Genomic DNA, 20,253 nt, shown 5'->3' on the forward strand with positions numbered 1-20,253 from the left:
CTATGATGAAGAAGGACGGAGGGAGAAGAAAGGTTGTGAAAGAAAGGAACGAAGTAAGTAAATTTTTTCCTTCTACTTTATAAAAGAGAAGTTGCCAAAAGAGATCTATAATTAGGTCACCACATGTCGTTGCACCCATCATAACAAAGGACATTTTCTTCACTACGTGCAGAAATCGAGGAGGTTCCTCGGTCAATGCGCAAGGACAATTCATTTCCTAACTGACCGCACGGAAGTGGAGTGGGCCCGTCTGGTCACATCATGTCAATCAAACCGCCGCAGTGACCACTTCATTGGTGATCTCATCAGAAGTATCGGCTCCTCGTGAAGCATCCGACGAAGTCTATACCATTCGAGTAGTACAACTTGAGTCTACACACGGTTGCAAGCATCCGTGCCTAGACTTGGGGGCTACTCCCATCGGGAGCGTTGGACGCGCACCCGATAAAAATTATGGACTCGGAGGTTTCAGAAGACCCAGAATCATGCCCGGGGACTTGATTCTGAGTACAGTAACATTGTTTTGCCATCGGCAGTTAACAGTATCGATGTATCAAGTAAAGCTGGTTACATTACTCAAATCCCTTACATACTATCAATTGGCATGGTTTTACCCTAAGTTATTGAAGACCCGATATACAAAAGATATCGGATGGTTGCCATAGCTTGCAAAAATATATCGGCGGCTGGAAACATTCGAGTGGTACAACTTGAGTCTACACACGGTTGAAAGCATATGTGCCTAGACTCGGGGGATACTCCCATCGGGAGCGCTGGACACGCACCCGATAAAAATGAAGCTTTTTCAAGAGATCAAGGTCTTCCGAAGATTATGGACCTTCGACAGAAGGAAACTTTAAGTCCCTGCCCGAAGCTTTACTTCGGCTAGTCACTCGGGGGCTACTGATGTGGGCTTTACCCTTCGGGTAACCCTTATTATGATACCTCTTATGGCCCAACCAGGGGCCCATGAAGATCATCCATCGACCAAGGTGGGCCGCTATGTCGGTTCCGAAGAAAGGTACTTGATGAACAAGGCAAGAAGACAAAGAACAAGGAAAATCTAGACGTCGAACTCTTTGTAACCTAGTCGTACCCGGACAGAACTCTCGAGACCTGGCTCACAATATAAGGGCCAGGAGAGGGTCTGCCAAGAGATAAAATCAACATAGTCAGAATCATCGCAAGTCTAGAGCTAGGTCAAAAGTAATCTTAGCCTCTCGGCGAGATCTTAGTCTAAGCCTTCGGCTACCCCATTGTAACCCAATAATTTCGATAATCAAGATCAGACAAGCAGGAAGTAAGGGTTTTACCTCACTGAAGGCCCCGAACCTGGGTAAATCTCTCTCTCCGTTTGTTTGGTATCCGATGTCTCGTGTCAGCTTGCATGATTCCGTCAACCCTAAGCCCCAAAAGTAGGGCATTGCCGAGGAGTACCTGATACGTCTCCGACGTATCGATAATTTCTTATGTTCCATGCCACATTATTGATGATATCTACATGTTTTATACACATTATATGTCGTATTTATGCATTTTCCGGCACTAACCTATTAACGAGATGCCGAAGAGCCAGTTGCTTGTTTTCTCGCTGTTTTTGGTTTCAGAAATCCTAGTAAAGAAATATTCTCGGAATTGGACGAAATCAACGCCCGGGGTCCTATTTTTGCACGAAGCTTCCGGAAGACCGAGGGGAAAGGAAGTGGGGCCACGAGGCGCCGCCACGGCAGGCGGCGCGGCCCGGGTCTTGGCCGCGCGGCCCCGGCGTGTGGGGCCCTCGTGTGGCCCCCCGCGTTGCCCTTCCGCCTACTTAAAGTCTTCGTCGCGAAACCCCCGCACCGAGAGCCACGATACGGAAAACCTTATCGAGACGCCGCCGCCGCCAATCCCATCTCGGGGATTCGGAGATCACCTCCGGCACCCTGCCGGAGAGGGGATTCATCTCCCGGAGGACTCTTCACCGCCATGGTCGCCTCCGGAGTGATGAGTTAGTAGTTCACCCCCGGACTATGGGTCCATAGCAGTAGCTAGATGGTTGTCTTCTCCTCATGTGCTTCATTGTCGGATCTTGTGAGCTGCCTAACATGATCAAGATCATCTATCTGTAATTCTATATGTTGTGTTTGTCGGGATCCGATGGATAGAGAATACTATGTTATGTTGATTATCAATCTATTACCTATGTGTGGTTTATGATCTTGCATGCTCTCCGTTATTAGTAGAGGCTCTGGCCAAGTTTTTGCTCTTAACTCCAAGAGGGAGTATTTATGCTCGATAGTGGGTTCATGTCTCCGTGAATGGGGGGGAGTGACAGAAACCTCTAAGGTTATGGATGTACTGTTGCCACTAGGGATAAAACATTGATGCTATGTCCGAGGATGTAGTTATTGATTACATTACGCACCATACTTAATGCAATTGTCTGTTGTTTTACAACTTAATACTAGAAAGGGGTTCGGATGATAACCTGAAGGTGGACTTTTTAGGCATAGATGCATGCTCGGATAGCGGTCTATGTACTTTGTCGTAATGCCCAATTAAATCTCACAATATTCATCATATCATGTATGTGCATTGTTATGCCCTCTCTATTTGTCAATTGCCCGACCGTAATTTGTTCACCCAACATGCTATCTTATGGGAGAGACACCTCTAGTGAACTGTGGACCCCGGTCCATTCTTTTACATCGAATACAATCTACTGCAATACTTGTTCTACTATTTTCTGCAAACAATCATCATCCACACTATACATCTAATCCTTTGTTACAGCAAGCCGGTGAGATTGACAACCTCGCTGTTTCGTTGGGGCAAAGTACTTTGGTTGTGTTGTGAAGGTTCCACGTTGGCGCCGGAATCTCTGGTGTTGCGCCGCACTACATCCTGCCGCCATCAACCTTCAACGTGCTTCTTGGCTCCTCCTGGTTCGATAAACCTTGGTTTCTTTCTGAGGGAAAACTTGCTGCTGTGCGCATCATACCTTCCTCTTGGGGTTCCCAACGAACGTGTGAGTTACACGCCATCAAGCTCTTTTTCTGGCGCCGTTGCCGGGGAGATCAAGACACGCTGCAAGGGGAGTCTCCACAATCCAATCTCTTTACTTTGTTTTTGTCTTGCTTTATTTTATTTACTACTTTGTTTGCTGCATTATATCAAAACACAAAAAAATTAGTTGCTAGCTTTACTTTATTTACTGCCTTGCACTCTATATCAAAAACACACAAAAAATGAGTTACTTGCATTTACTTTATCTAGTTTGCTTTATTTACTACTGCTAAAATGGCCACTCCTGAAAATACTAAGTTGTGTGACTTCACAACCACAAATAATAATGATTTCTTATGCACACCTATTGCTCCACCTGCTACTACAGCAGAATTCTTTGAAATTAAACCCGCTTTACTGAATCTTGTTATGCGAGAGCAATTTTCTGGTGTTAGTTCTGATGATGCTGCTGCCCATCTCAATAACTTTGTTGAATTGTGTGAAATGCAAAAGTATAAATATGTAGATGGTGACATTATAAAATTAAAATTGTTTCCTTTCTCATTAAGAGCAAGAGCTAAAGATTGGTTGCTATCTCTGCCTAAGAATAGTATTGATTCATGGACTAAATGCAAGGATGCTTTTATTGGTAGATATTATCCCCTGCTAAAATTATATCTTTGAGGAGTAGCATAATGAATTTTAAACAATTAGATAATGAACATGTTGCTCAAGCTTGGGAAAGAATGAAATCTTTGGTTAAAAATTGCCCAACCCATGGATCGACTACTTGGATGATCATCCAAACCTTTTATGCAGGATCGAACTTTTCTTCGCGGAACCTATTGGATTCAGCTGCTGGAGGTACCTTTATGTCCATCACTCTTGGTGAAGTAACAAAGCTCCTTGATAATATGATGATTAATTACTCCGAATGGCACACGGAAAGAGCTCCACAAGGTAAGAAGGTAAATTCTGTCGAAGAATCCTCTTCCTTGAGTGATAAGATTGATGCTATTATGTCTATGCTTGTGAATGATAGGACTAATGTTGATCCTTATAATGTTCCGTTAGCTTCATTGGTTGCCCAAGAAGAACATGTTGATGTAAACTTCATTAAAAATAATAATTTCAACAACAATGCTTATCGGAACAATTCTAGTAATAACTATAGGCCATATCCTTATAATAATGGTAACGGTTATGGTAATTCTTATGGGAATTCTTACAACAATAATAGGAACACACCCCCTGGACTTGAAGCTATTCTTAAAGAATTTATTAGTACACAAACTGCTTTTAACAAATCTGTTGAGGAAAAGCTCAATAAAATTGATATTCTCGCTTCTAAGGTTGATAGTCTTGCCTCTGATGTTGATCTTTTGAAATCAAAAGTTATGCCTAATAGGGATATTGAAAATAAAATTGTTACTACATAAAATGCCATCCAAGTTAGAATTAATGAGAATATAAGATTGATGGCCGAATTGCATGCTAGGTGGGAAAGAGAAGAAAATGAAAAACTAGCTAAAGAGAATAATGTAGCTAAAGTTTGGACTATTACCACCACTAGTAATGTTAATGATTCACATGTTTCTGCACCTCCTACTATCAATGATAAAATAATTAGTGTTGGCAATGTTCCTACTCCTAGTGCAAAGCGTGCAAAATTGCCTGAAACTGCTAAAACTGCTGAAATTGCCTGTGATAAAACTGCTGAATTTTTTTCCAACATTGGGGATGATGATCCCATTGCTTTAGATTATAATGGTTTGGATTTTGATGATTGCCACATCTCTGAAGTTATAAAGTTCTTACAAAAACTTGCTAAGAGTCCTAATGCTAGTGCTATAAACTTGGCTTTCACGAAACATATTACAAATGCTCTCATAAAAGCTAGAGAAGAGAAACTAAAACTTGAAACCTCTATTCCTAGAAAGCTAGAGGATGGTTGGGAGCCCATCATTAAGATGAAGGTCAATAACTTTGATTGTAATGCTTTATGTGATCTTGGTGCAAGTATTTTCGTTATGCCTAAGAAAATCTATAATATGCTTGACTTGCCACCATTGAAGAATTGTTATTTGGATGTTAATCTTGTTGATAATGCTATAAAGAAACCTTTGGGGAGAGTTGATAATGTTCGCATTACCGTTAACAATAACCTTTTCCCCGTTGATTTTGTTGTCTTGGATATTGAATGCAATGCATCTTGTCCCATTATATTGGGAAGACCTTTTCTTCGACTGTTGGTGCTATCATTGATATGAAGGAAGGTAATATTAAATATCAATTTCCTCTCAAGAAAGGTATGGAACACTTCCCTAGAAAGAGAATGAAATTACCTTTTGATTCTATTATTAGAACAAATTATGATGTTGATAATACTTGATATACACTTTCTGCGCCTAGCTGAAAGGCGTTAAAGAAAAGCGCTTATGGGAGACAACTCATGTTTTTACTACAGTATTTTTGTTTTATATTTTAGTCTTGGAAGTTGTTTACTACTGTAGCAACCTCTCCTTATCTTAGTTTTATGCTTTGTTGTGCCAAGTAAAGTCTTTGATAGTAAGGTTCATACTAGATTTGGATTACTGCGCAGTAACAGATTTCTTTGCTGTCACGAATTTCGACCTGCCCCTCGGTAGGTAGCTCAGAAAAATATGCCAAATTACGTGCGTGATCCTCAGATAGGTACGCAACTTTCATTAAATTTGGGCATTTTCATTTGAGCAAGTCTGGTGCCTCAATAAAATCCATCTTTACGGACTGTTCTGTTTTGACAGATTCTGCCTTTTATTTCGCATTGCCTCTTTTGCTATGGTGGATGAATTTCTTTGATCCATTAATGTCCAGTAACTTTATGCAATTTCCAGAAGTGTTAAGAATGATTATGTCACCTCTGAACATGTGAATTTTTATTGTGCACTAACCCTCTAATGAGTTGTTTCGAGTTTGGTGTGGAGGAAGTTTTCAAGGATCAAGAGAGGGAAATGATGCAATATGATCAAGGAGAGTGAAAGCTCTAAGCTTAGGGATGCCCCGGTGGTTCACCCCTGCATATTTTAAGAAGACTCAAGCGTCTAAGTTTGGGGATGCCCAAGGCATCCCCTTCTTCATCGACAACATTATCAGGTTCCTCCCCTGAAACTATATTTTTATTCCATCACATTTTATGTACTTTGCTTGGAGCGTCGGTTTGTTTTTATTTTTGTTTTTGTTTGAATAAAATGGATCCTAGCATTCATTGTGTGGGATAGAGACACGCTCCGCTGTTGCATATGGACAAATATGTCCTTAGGCTTTACTCATAGTATTCATGGCGAAGGTTGAATCTTCTTCGTTAAATTGTTATATGGTTGGAATCGGGAAATGCTACATGTAGTAATTCTAAAATTTCTTGAATAATTTGATACTTGGCAATTGTTGTGCTCATGTTTAAGCTCTTGCATCATATACTTTGCACCCATTAATGAAGAAACACCTAGAGCTTGCTAAATTTGGTTTGCATATTTGGTCTCCCTAAAGTCTAGATAATTTCTAGTATTGAGTTTTGAACAACAAGGAAGACGGTGTAGAGTCTTATAATGTTTACAATATGTCTTTTATGTGAGTTTTGCTGCACCGGTTCATCCTTGTGTTTGTTTCAAATAACCTTGCTAGCCTAAACCTTGTATCGAGAGGGAATACTTCTCATGCATCCAAAATCCTTGAGCCAACCACTATGCCATTTGTGTCCACCATACCTACCTACTACATGGTATTTCTCCGCCATTCCAAAGTAAATTGCTTGAGTGCTACCTTTAAAATTTCCATTCTTTACCTTTACAATATATAGCTCATGGGACAAATAGCTTAAAAACTATTGTGGTATTGAATATGTACTTATGCACTTTATCTCTTATTAAGTTGCTTGTTGAGCGATAACCATGTTTCTGGGGACGCCATCAACTACTCTTTGTTGAATATCATGTGAGTTTCTATGCATGTCCGTCTTGTCTCAAGTAAGAGAGATCTACCACTTTAATGGTTAGAGCATGCATATTGTTAGAGAAGAACATTGGGCCGCTAACTAAAGCCATGAATCATGGTGGAAGTTTCAGTTTAGGACACATATTCTCAATCTCATATGAGAACACTAATTGTTGCTACATGCTTATGCATTAAAGAGGAGTCCATTATCTGTTGTCCATGTTGTCCCGGTATGGATGTCTAAGTTGAGAATAATCAAAAGCGAGAAATCCAAAATGCGAGCTTTCTCCTTAGACCTTTGTACAGGCGGCATGGAGGTACCCCTTTGTGACACTTGGTTTAAACATGTGTATTGCGATGATCCCGGTAGTCCAAGCTAATTAGGACAAGGTGCGGGCACTATTAGTATAATATGCATGAGGCTTGCAACTTGTAAGATATAATTTACATAATACATATGCTTTATTACTACCGTTGACAAAATTGTTTCTTGTTTTCAAAATAAAAGCTCTAGCAAAAATATAGCAATCGATGCTTTCCTCTGTGAAGAACCTTTCTTTTACTTTTATGTTGAGTCAGTTCACCTATTCTCTCCACCTCAAGAAGCAAACACTTGTGTGAACTGTGCATTGATTCCTACATACTTGCATATTGCACTTGTTATATTACTCTATGTTGACAATTATCCATGAGATATACATGTTATAAGTTGAAAGCAACCGCTGAAACTTAATCTTCCTTTGTGTTGCTTTAATACCTTTACTTTGATTTATTGCTTTATGAGTTAACTCTTATGCAAGACTTATTGATGCTTGTCTTTAAGTACTATTCATGAAAAGTCTTTGCTTTATGATTCATTTGTTTACTCATGTCATTACCATTGTTTTGATCGCTGCATTCATTACATATGCTTACAATAGTATGATCAAGGTTATGATGGCATGTCACTCCAAAAATTATCTTTGTTATCGTTTACTCGCTCGGGACGAGCAGAACTAAGCTTGGGGATGCTGATACGTCTCCGACGTATCGATAATTTCTTATGTTCCATGCCACATTATTGATGATATCTACATGTTTTATACACATTATATGTCGTATTTATGCATTTTCCGGCACTAACCTATTAACGAGATGCCGAAGAGCCGCTTCGCTGTTTCTCGCTGTTTTTGGTTTCAGAAATCCTACAAAGGAAATATTCTCGGAATTGGACGAAATCAACGCCCATGGTCCTATTTTTGCACGAAGCTTCCAGAAGACCGAGGGGGAAAGGAAGTGGGGCCACGAGGCGCCGACACAACAGGGCGGCGCGGCCTGGCCCTTGGCCGCGCGGCCCTGGCGTGTGGGGCCCTCGTGTGGCCCCCGCGTTGCCCTTCCGCCTACTTAAAGCCTTCGTCGCGAAACCCCCAGTACCGAGAGCCACGATACGGAAAACCTTACCGAGACGCCGCCGCCGCCAATCCCATCTCGGGGGATTCTGGAGATCACCTCCGGCACCCTGCCGGAGAGGGGAATCATCTCCCGGTGGACTCTTCACCGCCATGGTCGCCTCCGTAGTGATGAGTGAGTAGTTCACCCCTGGACTATGGGTCCATAGCAGTAGCTAGATGGTTATCTTCTCCTCATGTGCTTCATTGTCGGATCTTGTGAGCTGCCTAACATGATCAAGATCATCTATCTGTAATTCTATATGTTGTGTTTGTCGGGATCCGATGGATAGAGAATACTATGTTATGTTGATTATCAATCTATTACCTATGTGTTGTTTATGATCTTGCATGCTCTCCGTTATTAGTAGAGGCTCGGCCAAGTTTTTGCTCTTAACTCCAAGAGGGAGTATTTATGCTCGATAGTGGGTTCATGTCTCCGTGAATCTGGGGAGTGACAGAAACCTCTAAGGTTATGGATGTACTGTTGCCACTAGGGATAAAACATTGATGCTATGTCCGAGGATGTAGTTATTGATTACATTACGCACCATACTTAATGCAATTGTCTGTTGTTTTACAACTTAATACCGGAAGGGGTTCGGATGATAACCTCGAAGGTGGACTTTTTAGGCATAGATGCATGCTGGATAGCGGTCTATGTACTTTGTCGTAATGCCCAATTAAATCTCACAATATTCATCATATCATGTATGTGCATTGTTATGCCCTCTCTATTTGTCAATTGCCCGATCGTAATTTGTTCACCCAACATGCTATCTTATGGGAGAGACACCTCTAGGGAACTGTGGACCCCGGTCCATTCTTTTACATCGAATACAATCTACTGCAATACGTGTTCTACTATTTTCTGCAAACAATCATCATCCATACTATACATCTAATCCTTTGTTACAGCAAGCCGGTGAGATTGACAACCTCGCTGTTTCGTTGGGGCAAAGTACTTTGGTTGTGTTGTGAAGGTTCCACGTTGGCGCCGGAATCTCTGGTGTTGCGCCGCACTACATCCCGCCGCCATCAACCTTCAACGTGCTTCTTGGCTCCTCCTGGTTCGATAAACCTTGGTTTCTTTCTGAGGGAAAACTTGCTGCTGTGCGCATCATACCTTCCTCTTGGGGTTCCAACGAACGTGTGAGTTACACGCCATCAAGCTCTTTTTCTGGCGCCGTTGGCGGGGAGATCAAGACACGCTGCAAGGGGAGTCTCCACAATCCAATCTCTTTACTTTGTTTTTGTCTTGCTTTATTTTATTTACTACTTTGTTTGCTGCATTATATCAAAACACAAAAAATTAGTTGCTAGCTTTACTTTATTTACTGCCTTGCACTCTATATCAAAAACACACAAAAAATGAGTTACTTGCATTTACTTTATCTAGTTTGCTTTATTTACTACTGCTAAAATGGCCACTCCTGAAAATACTAAGTTGTGTGACTTCACAACCACAAATAATAATGATTTCTTATGCACACCTATTGCTCCACCTGCTACTACAGCAAAATTCTTTGAAATTAAACCTGCTTTACTGAATCTTGTTATGCGAGAGCAATTTTCTGGTGTTAGTTCTGATGATGCTGCTTTACTGAAGGAGACATCGAGGTTGTATCCCCTCCCTCTGTGTTCTTCATATCTTAGGTGAAAACCGAAAACTTTGGTTTGGACGGCGGCGGTGATGGCGTGTAACTCACACGTTCGTTGGGAACCCCAAGAGGAAGGTATGATGCGCACAGCAGCAAGTTTTCCCTCAGAAAGAAACCAAGGTTTATCGAACCAGGAGGAGCCAAGAAGCACGTTGAAGGTTGATGGCGGCGGGATGTAGTGCCGCGCAACACCAGAGATTCCGGCGCCAACGTGGAACCTGCACAACACAACCAAAGTACTTTGCCCCAATGAAACAGTGAGGTTGTCAATCTCACCGGCTTGTTGTAACAAAGGATTAGATGTATAGTGTGGATGATGATTGTTTGCAAGAACAGTAAAGAACAATAGCAGCAGATTGTATTTCAGATGTAAAGAATGGACCGGGGTCCACGAGTTCACTAGAGGTGTCTCTCCCATAAGATAGCATGTTGGGTGAACAAATTACGATCGGGCAATTGACAAATAGAGAGGGCATAACAATGCACATACATGACATGATGAATATTGTGAGATTTAATTGGGCATTACGACAAAGTACATAGACCGCTATCCAGACATGCATCTATGCCTAAAAAGTCCACCTTCAGAGTTATCATCCGAACCCCTTCCGGTATTAAGTTGTAAAACAACGGACAATTGCATTAAGTATGGTGCGTAATGTAATCAATAACTACATCCTCGGACATAGCATCAATGTTTTATCCCTAGTGGCAACAAGCACATCCACAACCTTAGAACTTTCCGTCACTCGTCCCGCATTTAATGGAGGCATGAACCCACTATCGAGCATAAATACTCCCTCTTGGAGTTAAGAGTAAAAACTTGGCCGAGCCTCTACTAATAACGGAGAGCATGCAAGATCATAAACAACACATAGGTAATAGATTGATAATCAACATAACATAGTATTCTCTATCCATCGGATCCCGACAAACACAACATATAGAATTACGAGATAGATGACCTTGATCATGTTAGGCAGCTCACAAGATCCGACAATGAAGCACATGAGGAGAAGACAACCATCTAGCTAATGCTATGGACCCATAGTCCAGGGGTGAACTACTCACTCATCACTCCGGAGGCGACCATGGCGGTGAAGAGTCCTCCGGGAGATGATTCCCCTCTCCGGCAGTGTGCCGGAGGTGATCTCCAGAATCCCCCGAGATGGGATTGGCGGCGGCGTCTCGTAAGGTTTTCCGTATCGTGGCTCTCGCATCGGGGGTTTCGCGACGAAGGCTTTAAGTAGGCGGAAGGGAAGGTCGGGGGCCACACGAGGGCCCCACACAACAGGCCGGCGCGGCCCGGGCCCGGTCCGCGCCGCCTTAGTGTGTGGCCGCCTCGTGGCCCCACTTCGTCTCTCCTTCGGACTTCCGGAAGCTTCGTGGAAAAATAGGCCCCCGGGCGTTGATTTCGTCCAATTCCGAGAATATTTCTTTACTAGGATTTCTGAAACCAAAAACAGCAGAAAACAAGAATCGGCTCTTCGGCATCTCGTTAATAGGTTAGTGCCGGAAAATGCATAAATACGACATATAATGTGTATAAAACATGTAGATATCATCAATTATGTGGCATGGAACATAGAAATTATCGATACGTCGGAGACGTATCAGGCGGCGCTCTGGTGTCGCTCCCTCGATGGAGGTGCCGTTTTGAGATAGCAGGTGTTGTATTGTGATTTAAATTCATACTAAAGGGAGGCTAACTTATGACGAGTGGAGCGAGGCCCGTCGCCGGTAGGCTTGGGCCAAAGCATAGCGGAGTCTGAAGTTAGCCCATACAACGTGCCCTGCAGGGACGCCTATGAAGGGTGGTTCGGATCGATACCACTACCTATATATATCTCTTGTAATCCGCCGGCTAGGGTTTATCAGATTGTAAGATAACCCACAGAGTTTGTAAACACTCCCGATATAATGAAGTTTTGCTGGCTGGCGCCCGTGGTTTTACCTCTCTTTGTTGGAGAGGGTTTTCCACGTTAAAATCTTGTGTCCCCTGCGTGTGTTCCTTTATCTTTCTTCGTTATTTTGCTTGTCGGTTTTATAAAAAGTGGTATTAGAGCCCGTGTTTAAATCTAGGGTTCGCGACATGTCTTCCTTGAAATTCGATCTACTACAACTGGACTACACCACAATATTTTCTTTGTAGCAAGTGAAGATGAGGGCGATCCTTGCCCAAACTTCTGATCTGGATGAAGTCCTCGATGGTTTTGGCAAGAAAGATGCAACGACCTAGACCGATGATGAAAAGCGGAAAGACTGTAAGGCTTTGTCTTTGATTCCACTTCATCTATCCAATAATATTTTGCAGGAAGTGTTGGCGGAGAAATCTGCAGCGGCCCTATGGTTGAAACTGGAATTGATCTGCACTGTGAAAGATCTAACCAGTAAGATGCACATGAAGGTGAAGTTTTGTCGCACAAGCTGTAAGAAGGTGGTTCGACGATGAATCACTTATCGATCTTTAGAGATCGTTTCTGACTTGTTGTCCATGGAGGTAAAGTATGAAGATGAGGATCTCGCTCTTCTTCTTTTAGTCTCATTGCCTAAATCTTTAATGTATTTCCAAGACACCCTATTATACAGTCATGATTAACTAACCCTTGCCGATGTATATGAGGCCCTCCAGTAGAGGGAAAAGATGAGATCTATGGTGCAGGCAGAGGGGTCGTCATCAAAGGCAGAAGCACTGCAGGTCCGAGGCAGGACCGAGTACAGAAACAACAACTACAATAGAGATAAAAGCAAGACCGACAGAGGTCTCTCAAAGTCCAAGGGACGAGACAGTAAGTCTTGTAAGTATTGTAAGAAAACTAACCACAATATCGATGATTGCTGGAAGTTGCAGAACAATTAGAAAAGAAACGGTACTTACCAACCAAAAAAGAAATATGATGGTGACGGTAAGGCTGTTGTTGTTTTCAGTGATAATTCTAATGGTTATTGTCTAGCTGTTTTTGTTGGTTGTGTTTCTAGTATGATGAGTGGATACTTGATTTTGCATGTTCGTTTCATATCTGTTGTAACAAACACTGGTTCAGTTCTTATGAGTCTATGCAGAGTGGAGATGTTGTGCGTATGGGAGACAACAACCCACGTAAGACCGAGGGCATTGGCTCCGTTCAGATCAAGATGCCTGATGGCATGACACGCACGCTGACAGAGGTGAGACACATACCTAGCATGGCCAGAAATTTGATCTATCTCAGTACCCTTGATGTTGATGGGTACAAACACTCCGGGTCTCGCGGAGTTCTGAAGGTATCAAAAGGTTCTCTTGTTCACATGATTGGTGATATGAATTCTGCAAAATTATATGTTATTAGAGGTAGCACTTTGTCTGGTATTGTTGTTGCTGTTATTTCTGATGAACCTGGTAAAACTAATCTATGGCATATGAAACTTGGACATATGAGTGAATGTGGCATGGCAGAATTGCACAGGAGAAATCTGCTAAATGGCTGCAATTTGAGTAAGTTTGAGTTCTGTGAGCACTGCATTTTTGGTAAGCATAAAAGAGTTAAATTCAATGTTTCCGTTCATACCAGTAAAGGGATTTTAGATTATGTGCATGCTAATGCATGGGGACCTTCCCGCAAGACTTCTCTTGGTGGTGCAAATTACATGCTTACTATCATTGATGATTATTCCAAAAAAGTGTGGCCTTTCTTTGTGAAACATAAATCTGATGTATTTGATGCTTTTAGAAAGTGGAAATTTATTGTAGAGAAGAAAACACAAAAGAAAGTTAAATTGCTTCGTACTGACTGACATGGAGTCTTGCTCTACAATTTTTAATGATTACTGCAACGACGACGGCATTGTCAGGTAGCACACCATCCCATACATTACTCAACAGAATGTTGTGACGGAGAGGATGAATAGAACCATCATATCCTAGGCTCGATGTATGTTGTCCAACAATGGTATGCATAGACGCTTTTGGACTGAAGCAGCCTCCACCGCTTGTTACTTGATAAACAGGTCATCTCGCATTTCGCTTGATAAGAAAACTCCTATTCTTGTTCAACTGCTGATTATTCACAGTTGAGAGTTTTCGGTTGCACTGCTTATGCACATGTTGATAATGGAAAGCTAGAGCACAGGGTTGTTAAGTGTGTGTTTCTTGGTTATGGTTTTGGAGTTAATACATATAAGTTGTGAAATCCTGAAACTAAGAAAGTTTTGCGTAGCAGGAATGTTGTGTTTAATGAGGCTTTCATGTTTTATAAGAGTTCATCTACAGATGTTTCTGATGCTATTGATTTTTGTGATATTTCTGAAGATGACCAACAGAGGATTAGCGTGCAGGTGGAGCACGTGGATAAGAAAGAAAATGATGTTGAGAACATTGTTGTTCAGCACTCACCACCTGTTTTGTAGCAAACAAATAGTTCCATTGCTGCTGATAGATCGAGGCGTAACAAAGGTCCACGTCCTTATTTAATTGAAGAGTGTAATCTTGTTCATTATGCTTTGAGTTGTACTGAACATGTGGAGCATGATACTGAACCTGCTACATATGTTGAGGTCGTTTCATCCGTTGACCGTGTGAAGTGGATTTCTGCTATGCAAAAGGAGATGCAATCGCTTGACAAAATGGCACATGAGATGTTGTGCGCTTGCCTAAACAAAAGAAGGATGTCTGATGTAAGTGGATATTTAAAAGAAAGAAAGGTTTGTCTCCTAGTGAGCCTTCGAGGTTTAAGGCAAGGTTAGTAGCAAAAGGTTTCAGCCAAATTACAGGTATTGATTACAATGTTGTTTTCTCTCCGGTTGTGAAGCATAGTTCCATTCGTGCATTCTTTGGTATTGTGGCTATGCATGATCTTGAGCTTGAGCAGCTAGATGTAAAGACTGATTTTCTGCATGGTGAGCTTGAGGAGGAGATATACAAGGACCAGCCTGAAGGTTTTGTTGTGCCTGGTAAGGAGGGTATTGTTTGCAAGTTGAAGAGGTCCATTTATGGTCTGAAACAGTCTCCAAGATGATAGTATAAAAGGTTTGATTCATTTATGCTTGTACATGAGTTTAAGAGATCTCAGTATGATAGTTGTGTTTATGTAAAATTTGTTAATGGATCACCAATATACTTGCTATTATATGTTGATAATATATTGATTGCTGCCAAGAGCAAGAAAGAGATCACTACTTTAAAGTCACAATTAAGTAGTGAGTTTGAGATGAAGGATCTTGGTGTTGCTAAGAAAATACTAGGTATGGAAATTACAAGAGACGGAAAATCTAGTTTGTTATTTCTTAGTCAGCAAAATTACATTCATAAAGTTCTTAGGCATTTTAATATGCATGATGCAAAGTATGTTACTACACCAATTGCTCCTCACTTCAAATTTTCAGCATTGCAATGTCCTAATACTGATGGAGATATTGAGTACATGTCACGAGTTCCATATTCTAGTGTTGTTGGTTCCTTGATGTATGCCATGGTTTTTCTCGCCCTGATTTATCATATGCTTTGAGTTTGGTCAGTTGATACATGGCTAATCCTGGTAAAGAACATTGGAAAGTTGTTCAGTGGATTTTCAGGTACCTTCGTGGCACATCCAAGGCTTGCTTGAAGTTTGGCAAGACTGGTGAGGGACTCGCTGGCTATGTGGATTCAGATTTTGCTGCCGACTTGGATAAGAGAAGGTCCCTCACCGGTTATGTGTTCACTGTTGGTGGGTGTGCTGTGAGTTCGAAGGCAACATTACAATCTGTTGTTGCCCAATCTACAACCGAAGCAGAATATATGGCTATTAATGAAGCTTGCAAAGAGTCTGTTTGGTTGAAAGGTTTGTATGCTGAGCTTTGTGGAGATGATTCTTGCATTAACTTGTTATGTGAAAGTCAAAGTGCAATATACCTTACAAAAGATCAAATGTTCCATGAGAGAACAAATCACATTGATGTCAAGTACCATTATATTCACGGCGTTGTTGCTCAAGGTAAACTAAAGGTATGCAAGATAAGTACTCCTGATAATCCTGTTGATATGATGACAAAGCAAGTTCATGTTTCCAAGTTTAAGCTTTGCTCGAGCTTGGTTGGTATAACTGTTTAGCCCAAGTGGCTGTTGGCGCCAGCAAGTGTTTTCTTTGTTGTTCAGGAGATTGTTGAAGTTCAAGCTACATGATGGAATTTGTCTCAAGATGGAGTTTGTTGTATTGTGATCCAAATTCATTCTCAAGGGAGGCTAACTTCTGACGAGCGGAGCGAGGCCTATCGCCGGTAGGCTTGGGCCGACGCGTAGCGGAGGGGGTATGGGTCGATGCCACCGCCTATATATACCTCTTGTAAACCGCCAGCTATGGTTTGTCAGATTATAAGATAACCCACGGTGTTTGTAAACACTCCCCGATATAGTGAAGTTTTGCTGGCTGGCGCCCGTGGTTTTTACCTATCTTTGTTGGAGAGGGTTTTCCACGTTAAAATATTGTGTCCCATGCGTGTGTTCCTTTATCGATCTTTGTTATTTTGCTTGTCGCTTTTATAACATCGGGTATGGTTGGACGAGCTCGGCGGTTGCAGTAGGCTTTATCTTTGCCTGCTCCTGGCACCTTGGTCTAGTGTGTTGTGGTGTGGCCTGCGGATGGCGGTGATGTTCGTGGGTGCCGGCCAGGCGAGTGCTCCAAGTCTTTCTGCCCGGCAACGACTTTCGGTATCCATGCGTGTTCAGGGAGAGTGGTCTACCTCCGACAGGTCCGGCGCCCTTCCATCCAGGGAGAGAAAGCAGGGTAATTTCTTTGGAGGTTGACGATCGCGCGAGTCACTCAATGGTTGTCCTCTTCACGGATCGCAAGTCCGGACAACAGAAATGCAGCTCAAGCTGTTTTTCATTTCTTCCCTTGCATACTTGTTATTTTTCCGTCTCCTCTTAGCTGTTTATGAGCACCCTCTAACAATTTGCTGGCAATAATATGCTTAATTTATTGCAGGGCTACGCGGCCTTCTGTTTTAAAAAAGGTTACTGTAGACATCTAGAATTTCTATTGATAGTTTTCCTTCCGTATTTGAAATCTACAGTGTCGTTGATCAAAGCGGTGAAAGGTGGATTCATATGTACATTTTTCTAGAGGAAGAAGAGCGGCACGGCTTGGAAAAAGGGGCCGAAAATCAATCGAGTGGACCAGGCCTCCCACGGCTTGCTTCTACCGCCACGCCTCCTACACCCTATAGCGTCACTATGGCAAACTCCAGCCATGGGCAGGGGCCAGCGCTCAGCAGAGCTCGCGATGGTGCATACCGATTTGGCCCCTCCACTGCCTCTCATCTCTCTCCTCCGCGGCCCCGTGTGCTTTCCCCTCCTCCCTCTCTTTCTCTTCGTCAGCTAGAGAACAGCTAATGGATCCTTCAATACAGGAATGGAGTTCCGGGAGAGACTGACGAGTTCTTCTATCGCTGGAGGCCGTGGGGTGGCATGCCTGCTGCAGCTCCTCACGACCTCACCGATTGATTTGCGTGTGACTATTCCAAGGCCAGCAGCGCTGCCGCTTGCTCCTGATCTGAGGGGCAAAATCCACTGGCGAAAACCTAGGCCACACATACTCGAACCTATTGGACCTTGTGTCCTACCCCATCCCAAACAGCAATCCCCTCCTTTCTCTTTTCCTCTGCTTGTAGCAATATTAAATAACAGTAAAGCTGGTCCACCTAGGAGCTACCACAACAATTTGGTGATGTCCACCGTTCAATCATGCAATTTGACGCCCCTGATGTCTTCCTGTCGTTCCAGAGCATCGTTGTCAATTTCTTACCGTACTACAGCCGCGAGTTACATTCCAGCATATGTAGATGGGCTGTCATTTACCAGGCCTTATTCGAAACCAATGTGGCTTGCACGAACGTAAGGTTATTAGCCATCTCCCCAGAGCATTAACCTGGGTAATACCATTGTTTCTATAGTGTTTGGCAACATCATGAGCTCTGATCCCTTTCTCTACCATCCTTACACACCCCTCAACACGGTCGTAAGATCAGCAACAAAAACACAATTGACAACAAGAAATTGTGGAAAAATAGTGAGTAAATTGATCATAGAATTGTATATATCTTGGATCACTCGCAAACTGATTCAGGCTCAACTATACTCAACAAGATAAACAAAAAATGACTCAGGTTGTTGTTGAGTATTTATTTTCTTAATGAAAAAATAAATATTTCCTCTTGTTCCGACCTTTATATATTATTGTTAATTTTGCTACATTTTAATGTTGTCCTAAATGAAGCAGTCTAATCTTATATCTCGTGGTGTCCACAGGTTCAAATTAGTTGGGTTTAGAATATTCCCAAGATCATCTTGGCAAGATGCTCAGTTATTCCAACTTCGGAGTTCGCACATGAGATTGTACCTTGCCCTGTCCACAAATCCACTCCCCTTATCAATAAGGATTGCGTCTGCTTAGCCGTGCTTGCTTATTTTGTAAGCTGTGCCTTAGTACAAATGGATCTTTTACTAAACTCGGACGTTCCCATCAAGGTTACGCAAGCAACAAGGTATTACACCTGGGCTCTTCATATCTAGTGCCACACGGATGTAAACACCAAGAGAAAAAGGTTAAAAGGCAAAACACAAATTCATTAGTGACTCATATATATGACCCGTAAAGTAGTGGAGGCTGATCTAATGTACTCCTGACGCCACGACACAAGACCATAAACGAGTGTGTACACGCCGGTGGATAAACTACAAAGAAGATAACGATATTGATTAAAAAACTGTGTTTAGTGATTTAATCTAGATTGTCATCGGCCTTCCTGAAACAAATGATTCATCCTCATCTCTCTCAATGAAAATGAAATATAGTACATAAAGCATATTTACTAGTCGTGTCCTCACATTTCAGCTTATATATTTTTCTTCAAAAATTGGAGTATAACCGTGGCCTCTGCATCATCTAATGCACACAGCCTTTTCATTTTGAAGTTCATAGTTCAAAATTACATTTATAGCTCAAGGAAATAATAGGAATAAATCATCTATGCATCCAGGATCCTACCAAAAACTAATCGGGCAGCTTGGCTGAAATATAGTAATCAACCTCGAGCAGCCAGTTGCATCTAGTAACCATATATGTCTTGTATATTATCAATTGAAAAGGGGAGGTTTAACAAACAACCAAAGACTCAGTTTTATTTCAACGCAACGACATAACAATAATGGTAGCGGCCAAATTATAGAAGGGGTCTACTTATTGAAAGATGTGACAGTTTCTTCATGATCGTGTACGACGTGCACCTCTTGCCAGTTCCGCAATTGTATTCATTTTGTTTATGATTTAGCCATGGCGTGCAAGCTTATACAAGTAGATCACTAGAATCTAATCATTCCCTTTAGCTTGTACTTTAACGCGGTATATCCATTTTAACAATACATCTATCACTACCATGCAGCAATGTCAATGGATGATGGATCAGGCCAGTTGACCAGCAAGATGTGTCATTTTTGTCGTTTTTAATTTCCCGCCGGACACGCGTGATAGTGACACGCCCTTGCTTCTTCACCTCGCACCCCACGCGAGTAGCGCTATATATACATGTTCAATAGTACTTGACCGACGCAAACTGTTAGCAAGAAGCACCATAAAAAAATACCTCACATAGCCAGCTAGAGGAAGAATAGTGATCCAGAGAGAGCAATCAAATCAATGGCGGCCCAGGCACAGCTGACGGTTCCCACCGACGCCAAGCTTTTGCAGGCGCAGGCGGACCTTTGGTGCCACAGCCTCTACTACATGAAGTCCATGGCGTTCCAGTGCGCCGTCAAGCTGGGGATCCCGACCGCCATCCATGGCCTGGGTGGCGCAGCGTCGCTCCCCGATCTGGTCACCGTGCTTTCCCTTCCACCCGCCAAGCTGCCCTACCTCCGTCGCATCATGCGCCTGCTGGCCACGTCTGGCGTCTTCAGGGCCGACAGCGCCACCGATGTGGAGGTCTACCGCCTGACCCCACTCTCCCACCTCCTTCTGGACGGAGTCACCGTAGATGGCCACCCTAGCCAGACGTCCGTTGTGCTCGCCGCGACCGCCAGGCACTGCGTCGAGGCTGCGGCCGGGCCTCACCGACCTGGTTCGGGAAGGACGTCGCCGGGTCGCCGTTCCGGGATCTCCATGGTGTCAACCTCTTTGACGGTAGCATGGCAGAAGAAGAACCAGAGATCGACGCCGTGTTCAACGAAGGCTTGGCGGCCCACGATAACTCGGGTT

At 42.7% G+C, this 20,253-nt stretch overlaps 1 protein-coding gene across 1 annotated transcript in view; it reads left to right on the plus strand.

Annotated features, from left to right (window-relative positions):
* The window catches only part of LOC124699542 (probable O-methyltransferase 2), a 68,015-nt gene that overhangs the window by 45,322 nt on the left and 2,440 nt on the right, over nucleotides 1-20,253 (plus strand). The window lies entirely within an intron of this gene.

Source organism: Lolium rigidum, chromosome 3, assembly GCF_022539505.1.
Source record: "Lolium rigidum isolate FL_2022 chromosome 3, APGP_CSIRO_Lrig_0.1, whole genome shotgun sequence".
Lineage (NCBI taxonomy): Eukaryota > Viridiplantae > Streptophyta > Magnoliopsida > Poales > Poaceae > Lolium > Lolium rigidum.